Genomic DNA, 7,554 nt, shown 5'->3' with positions numbered 1-7,554 from the left:
TATTATAGCACAAGGCTAGTATTATAGCACAAGGCTAGTATTATAGCACATGGCTAGTATTATAGCACAAGGCTAGTATTATAGCACAAGGCTAGTATTATAGCACAAGGCTAGTATTATAGCACAAGGCTAGTATTATAGCACAAGGCTAGTATTATAGCACAAGGCTAGTATTATAGCACAAGGCTAGTATTATAGCACAAGGCTAGTATTATAGCACAAGGCTAGTATTATAGCACATCATAATGTCTGAGCGTCGTTACTCTTTATTCTTCCTAAGTATTTTTTTTATTTTTTTTTATATATTATAATTAAAGGCTCTTACTGCTCTGTTCAATTTTTTGTTTTTTGGTTGAGATGGTGAGGAAGTAAGCAAGACTTCATATATTTTTAACAAACACCAACGTCCAACATAAGGAAAGGAGATTTGTAGTGTTACATACACGTACATGTACGTATGCGGTACTATGCCCATTTACGGTGTTAAAATACAGTCGCAAAGCCCAGCAGGTAGAGGCTGAACTCTGTAAATACAGTTATGCGAACAGATTTAGATAAGTAAACAGATATTATAGTTGAAGTTTGTGAAGCAGCAAGAAGAAGAAGAAGAAGAAGAAGAAAGAAAAAAAAATGAGATAGGCGAGTAAACAGAGAAATGTGAGTCAACAACACACCCAACCCTAACACCTGTAGCCTTATTTCTCACTAGTCATACTGTACGTGTGTTGTGACGTAACTTGACGGTGTTGCCAATTCCTAACGATACCAATAAATATTTAACGCTGAAGAGCGTTCTCACTTCCAATATATGGAAGATGTTGGGGTTTTATTTAACGTATATTGCTGTTTAATGATATATGAAACCGAGTGAAATATCAGAAGGTTAATCAGTAGTAAGGAATGCCTGGCAGCGAAGTTAGCACATGTGTAGCCGTAATGAGCAGGTGTATGTAAGGTAGAGGCTACAGTGCTTCTCATGTGTAGGGTGTAGTGCACATCTCAACTACACTGTCAGGAAGGTATGCAGATCACTGTTCCTGTGGACGTTTTTTTACACAATTTCCTAAATGTGGAAAATATGAATGAATAATTTAATAATTGGGTAATAAAATATGATTCTGATTTGGCCCATTCGAGAAATTTCGAGAGAGGAGAGTATAGAAAAGCTGAGGAGTGACGCTGGGGAGAGACGGCATACTGAATTTAATGTGTGAACACTGGACTGAATTGTGCAATGTAATCAGGCATTCTAGAAGGTAAATTGCTGTATATCGGCCTCTATCCGTAATTTAGAAATTTCTGACACGTTCCTGCTGAAGAATTTGGATAAATGGTGTTGGCAACCCTTACAATTCGGCAACCAGGACGGTAAAATAGAGGACACCAATTCTCCCAGGAGCATACCTCAGCTAAGTGACGCTTACACATAAGTTACAGTAGTTTTTGTGTTGGCCATCGTAAATTCTAGCTGCTACGGTAAGGTTAGGGTGTGTTCCATCAGCATTAGGTGTCTTCCTGTGATAAATGGTAAGTAGTAATACGAATTTCCTTTTTAATAACACTAATAATTTATGTATAATAATTATATTCTGTGTACACAGCAAGCCCAAACATATACAGTCCACAACTTCAATTTATCAGAGTAGCTGGTTTTAATATCATAATTATTAATTTATTGTCAGGTGTAGCTTTTTGTGTGAATAGTGAAGAAGTGGGTATCGAGGGAGTTACAGTTCAGTGACCTGCTGTGACTTAAGTCCCACTTATCTCCCCCAAATTACTTGCACATAATAATTCAGGTAATGCCCTGGAAACCTAATGCAGGTAATTTGCCAATAATAATAATAATAATAATAATAATAATAATAATAATAATAATGACAATAATAATAATTCACAGTTCCAGATACTAAGGTAAGAGAAGACTTCCATTAAGCTGTGTTTGCAATGTCCCGTCTGCAGTAATTAACTCATCTCCCACACACACACACACACACACACACACACACACACACACACACACACACACACACACACACACTCACACACACACACAACACACACACACACAACACACGCATACACACACACACACACACACACACACACACACACACACACACACACACACACACACACACACACACACACACACACACACACACACACACACACACACATACTACAGGCCTAGTGTCTAATCGACATGTGCCTAGGACAAAATGGTAACTAAAACATACATATACACACACACACACAAAAGGAGACAGACAAGAAACACTAAACTGTAAACCAGTGTCATTGACATGTAGAGTATGCAAAGTCATGGAGAAGATTGTCAGGAGAAGAGTGGTGGAACACCTAGAAAGAAATGAGCTTATCAACAACAGCCAACACGGTTTCAGGGACTGGAAATCCTGTGTCACAAACCTACTGGAGTTCAATGATAGATTGACAGCAGTAAAACAAAAGAGAGAGGGGTGGGTAGATTGCATTTTGTTGGACCATAAGAAAACGTTAGACAGTTCCACACAAGAGATTAGTGCAAAAACTGGAGGACCAGGCAGGGATAACAGGGAAGGCACTACAATGGATCAGGGAATACCTATCATGAAGAAAGCAGCGAGTCACGGGACACTGCGAGGTGTCAGAGTGGGCACCTGCGACGAGTGGGGTTCCACAGGGGTCAGTTCTTGGACCAGTGCTGTTTCTGGTATTTGTGAACGACACGATGGAAGGAATAGACTCCGAAGTGCCCCTGTTGATGAGAAGAATTCATTCGGATGAGGACCAGGCAGAACTACAAAGGGATCTGGACAGGCTGCAGGCCTGGGCCAGCAATTGGCTCCTGGAGTTCAACCCCGCCAAGTGCAAAGTCATGAAGATTGGGGAAGGGCAAAGAAGACCGCAGACGGAGTACAGTCTAGGGGGCCAGAGACTACAAACTTCACTCAAGGAAAAAAGATCTTTGGGTGAGTATAACACCATGCACATCTCCTGAGGCACACGTCAACCAAATAACTGCTGCAGCATATGGGCGCCTAGCAAACCTAAGAACAGCATCTTAATAAGGAATCGTTCAGGACCCTGTACACCGTGTACGTTTGGCCCGTTTTGGAGTATGCAGCACGAGTTTGGAACCCACACCTAGCCAAGCACGTAAAGAAACTAGAGAAAATGCAAAGGTTTGCAACAAGACTATTCCCAGAGTTAAGGAGTATGCCCTACGAGGAGAGGTTAAGAGAAATCGACCTGACAACACTGGAGGACAGGAGAGATAGGGGGGACATGATAGCGACATATAAAATACCGAGAGGAATTGACAAGGTGGACAGAGACAGAATGTTTCAGAGATGGGACACAGCAACAAGGGGACACAGTTGGAAGTTGAAGACTCAGATGAATCACAGGGATGTTAGGAAGTATTTCTTCAGTCACTGAGCAGTCAGGAAGTGGAATAGTTTGGGAAGCGATGTACTGGAGGCAGGATCCACTCATAGCTTTAAGCAGAAGTACGATAAAGCTCATGGTGCAGGGAGAGTGACCCAGTAGCGGCCAGTGAAGAGGCGGGGCCAGGAGCTATGACTCGACCCCTGCAACCACAACTAGGTGAGTATAGACACACATACACACACACACACACACACACAAACATGTATATATATATATATATATATATATATATATATATATATATATATATATATATATATATATATATATATATATATATATATATATATATATATATATATATATATATATATATATATATATATATATATATATATATATATATATATATATATATATTTCAATAATAAAAAATATAGGGAATTACCACCTCTATAGCTGGAATGGGGACTCTCATCCTCAGAGAAGACAAGAAACGTACCTCAGGAAAAACTCAAGGTTCTCCCCGGAGCTGTTTGAATATTTTCTTCTCCTACCACCCCCTATATTTCATATTCTATGTGAACATTTATTAATAAACAGAATACATTTAAAGAAAAACACAAACATGAACACAATGGTACAATGTATTATAGATCATGAATTTCCTCCAGCTCCTCCGAAGCCGGATGCAAGACAAGTATGCAGCAAGCATTTCCCCTCTGGATGGCCACGCTGAGGTGCTGGAACATGAAAGTGGCTGCTCTTGGGTCCCTGGTGGTGTCAATGAATCTGGAACCCAATTCTTTGAGGAAACGTGTAGAATTTTTTCCCCATGATCCCAAGGTCTCTGATCCCACTGGGACTTATGTCGCACTGTTGACTTATGTCCCTGTACTTGCTGATCTTGTACTCCTCCCTGTGGTCAGCAACTCCTCCCTGTCGCCCAACACTGTGATGGATATAGGTATCAGCCAGTGTGGACACACAGGTATACTCCCATGCTAAGAGCTTGCCATTCTTCCAAGGATAGATGGTGATCACATCGGGTGGTTTGCTGGGTTGTGGGTATTGTTGGCTGCTAGTTATCGGGGCTCCCTCTCGGCTGGGCATCCAGCTGTATCAAGGGTTCTCTTTATGATGTCGTTGACCTCATTGTGTCTTGCATGCCAGCCCTTGGTTTTGGAACAGTTAAAACCATGTAGATCGTATTGGTCTGCTTGCGCTTCACCACAAATACACGTACATTCTGTGTGAATTGGGGCAGCAAGGCGCAGAGCCACTGCAATACGGAGGGTCTTAGGGTCGAGTCGCGTTCCCATTGCTGATATGGGAACTGTTTGGAGGAAGTCCCCGGAGTGAGGTACGCTCACAGCCTGGAGACGGGCAGTCTCCCTATCTGATGTTGCAGCCCTGAGCATGTTGGCAAGCACCTTTTCAGTGATCGGGGCATCCCAGCTTGACTGTTTGTGAGCCAGTGCTGCACTAGGATTTATTGTTGGAGTAGCAAGAGTCTCCCATCTCCCATTCAGTGATGGCACTGGCTTAGCTAGGGTCCTGTATTCCTGTTGAGTCACTGAGGTTATCAGGAAGAATTTGTCTTATCAACTTGTTTGATGCTATGGAAGAGGATAGGAAAGCTGGTAGAGCAATCTGGGAGGATCTGCGTACTCCAAACCCCCCAAGCCTGACCGGAAGTGAGGCTTGCAACCACTGTTCATCTTCAAGGGAAAAATTCAATACACTCTCTAGCATGGTCTTAAGGAGAGTCATATTCCTTGAGTTTTGTTTTGGACTGCTGAAGGCTGGGAGCATCTCAGAAAGTAAGTTTTGGGATATATATATATACATACATACATATATATATATATACATATATATATATATATATATATATATATATATATATATATATATATATATATATATATATATATATATATATATAATATCGTGCCGAATAGGCAGAACTTGCGATCTTGGCTTAAATAGCAATGCAAATCTCGCCATATAAGACAAGCGAAAATTTGTGTATGCAATAATTTAGCAAAATCATTCTGACCCTAATGAAAAAAAAATCATTGTATTCGTTTATTATTAAATTATTGTAAACATATCTTAAATATATTTAGTTGGATTAGGCTAAATTGAATTGCGCTTGTTATAATAAGGTTAGGTAAGTTTTCTAATGTTCTCTTGGTAGAAAATTATTAATTTTTACCTTTACATAAACGATAAAATATATCTCTAAATGTATAAGGGAAAATTTAGAAAGGACTTAATATTAAATGGGTTCTGGCTAATTGACCAATTTTACCTATTCAGCACGGCATATATATATATATATATATATATATATATATATATATATATATATATATATATATATATATATATATATATATATATATATATATATACATATGTATGTATATATATTTTTATTATCACACTGGCCGATTCCCACCAAGGCAGGGTGGCCAGAAAAAGAAAAACTTTCACCATCATTCACTCCATCACTGTCTTGCCAGAAGGGTGCTTTACACTACAGTTTTTAAACTGCAACATTAACACCCATCCTTCAGAGTGCAGGCACTGTACTTCCCATCTCCAGGACTCAAGTCCGGCCTGCCGGTTTCCCTGAACCCCTTCATAAATGTTACTTTGCTCACACTCCAACAGCACGTCAAGTATTAAAAACCATTTGTCTCCATTCACTCCTATCAAACACGCTCACTCATGCCTGCTGGAAGTCCAAGCCCCTCGCACACAAAACCTCCTTTACCCCCTCTCTCCAACCTTTCCTAGGCCGACCCCTACCCCGCCTTCCTTCCACTACAGACTGATACACTCTTGAAGTCATTCTGTTTCGCTCCATTCTCTCTACATGTCCGAACCACCTCAACAACCCTTCCTCAGCCCTCTGGACAACAGTTTTGGTAATCCCGCACCTCCTCCTAACTTCCAAACTTCGAATTCTCTGCATTATATTCACACCACACATTGCCCTCAGACATGACATCTCCACTGCCTCCAGCCTTCTCCTCGCTGCAACATTCATCACCCATGCCTCACACCCATATAAGAGCGTTGGTAAAACTATACTCTCATACATTCCCCTCTTTGCCTCCAAGGACAAAGTTCTTTGTCTCCACAGACTCCTAAGTGCACCACTCACTCTTTTCCCCTCATCAATTCTATGATTCACCTCATCTTTCATAGACCCATCCGCTGACACGTCCACTCCCAAATATCTGAATACATTTACCTCCACCATACTCTCTCCCTCCAACCTGATATTCAATCTTTCATCACCTAATCTTTTTGTTATCCTCATAACCTTACTCTTTCCTGTATTCACCTTTAATTTTCTTCTTTTGCACACCCTACCAAATTCATCCACCAATCTCTGCAACTTCTCTTCAGAATCTCCCAAGAGCACAGTGTCATCAGCAAAGAGCAGCTGTGACAACTCCCACTTTGTGTGTGATTCTTTATCTTTTAACTCCACGCTTCTTGCCAAGACCCTCGCATTTACTTCTCTTACAACCCCATCTATAAGTATATTAAACAACTACGGTGACATCACACATCCTTGTCTAAGGCCTACTTTTACTGGGAAATAATTTCCCTCTTTCCTACATACTCTAACTTGAGCCTCACTATCCTCGTAAAAACTCTTCACTGCTTTCAGTAACCTACCTCCTACACCATACACTTGCAACATCTGCCACATTGCCCCCCTATCCACCCTGTCATACGCTTTTTCCAAATCCATAAATGCCACAAAGACCTCTTTAGCCTTATCTAAATACTGTTCACTTATATGTTTCACTCTAAACACCTGGTCCACACACCCCCTACCTTTCCTAAAGCCTCCTTGTTCATCTGCTATCCAATTCTCCGTCTTGCTCTTAATTCTTTCAATAATAACTCTACCATTCACTTTACCAGGTATACTCAGCAGACTTATCCCTCTATAATTTTTGCACTCTCTTTTATCCCCTTTGCCTTTATACAAAGGAACTATGCATGCTCTCTGCCAATCCCTATGTACCTTACCCTCTTCCATACATTTATTAAATAATTGCACCAGCCACTCCAAAACTATATCCCCACCTGCTTTTAACATTTCTATCTTTATCCCATCAATCCCGGCTG

General features: G+C 40.6%; 1 protein-coding gene across 1 annotated transcript in view; it reads left to right on the top strand.

Moving 5' to 3' along the window:
• Nucleotides 1-972: 972 nt before the first annotated feature.
• LOC128689180 (carboxypeptidase B) overlaps nt 973-7,554 on the top strand; it is a 92,021-nt gene continuing 85,439 nt past the window's right edge. Inside the window, exon 1 of the mRNA XM_053777327.2 lies at nt 973-1,019. The gene's annotated coding sequence lies outside the window, so the exon portion shown is untranslated. The remainder of the gene's footprint in view (nt 1,020-7,554) is intronic.

Source organism: Cherax quadricarinatus, chromosome 21, assembly GCF_038502225.1.
Source record: "Cherax quadricarinatus isolate ZL_2023a chromosome 21, ASM3850222v1, whole genome shotgun sequence".
Taxonomy (NCBI): Eukaryota; Metazoa; Arthropoda; class Malacostraca; order Decapoda; family Parastacidae; genus Cherax; species Cherax quadricarinatus.
This window is presented reverse-complemented; position numbering and strand designations above follow the sequence as displayed.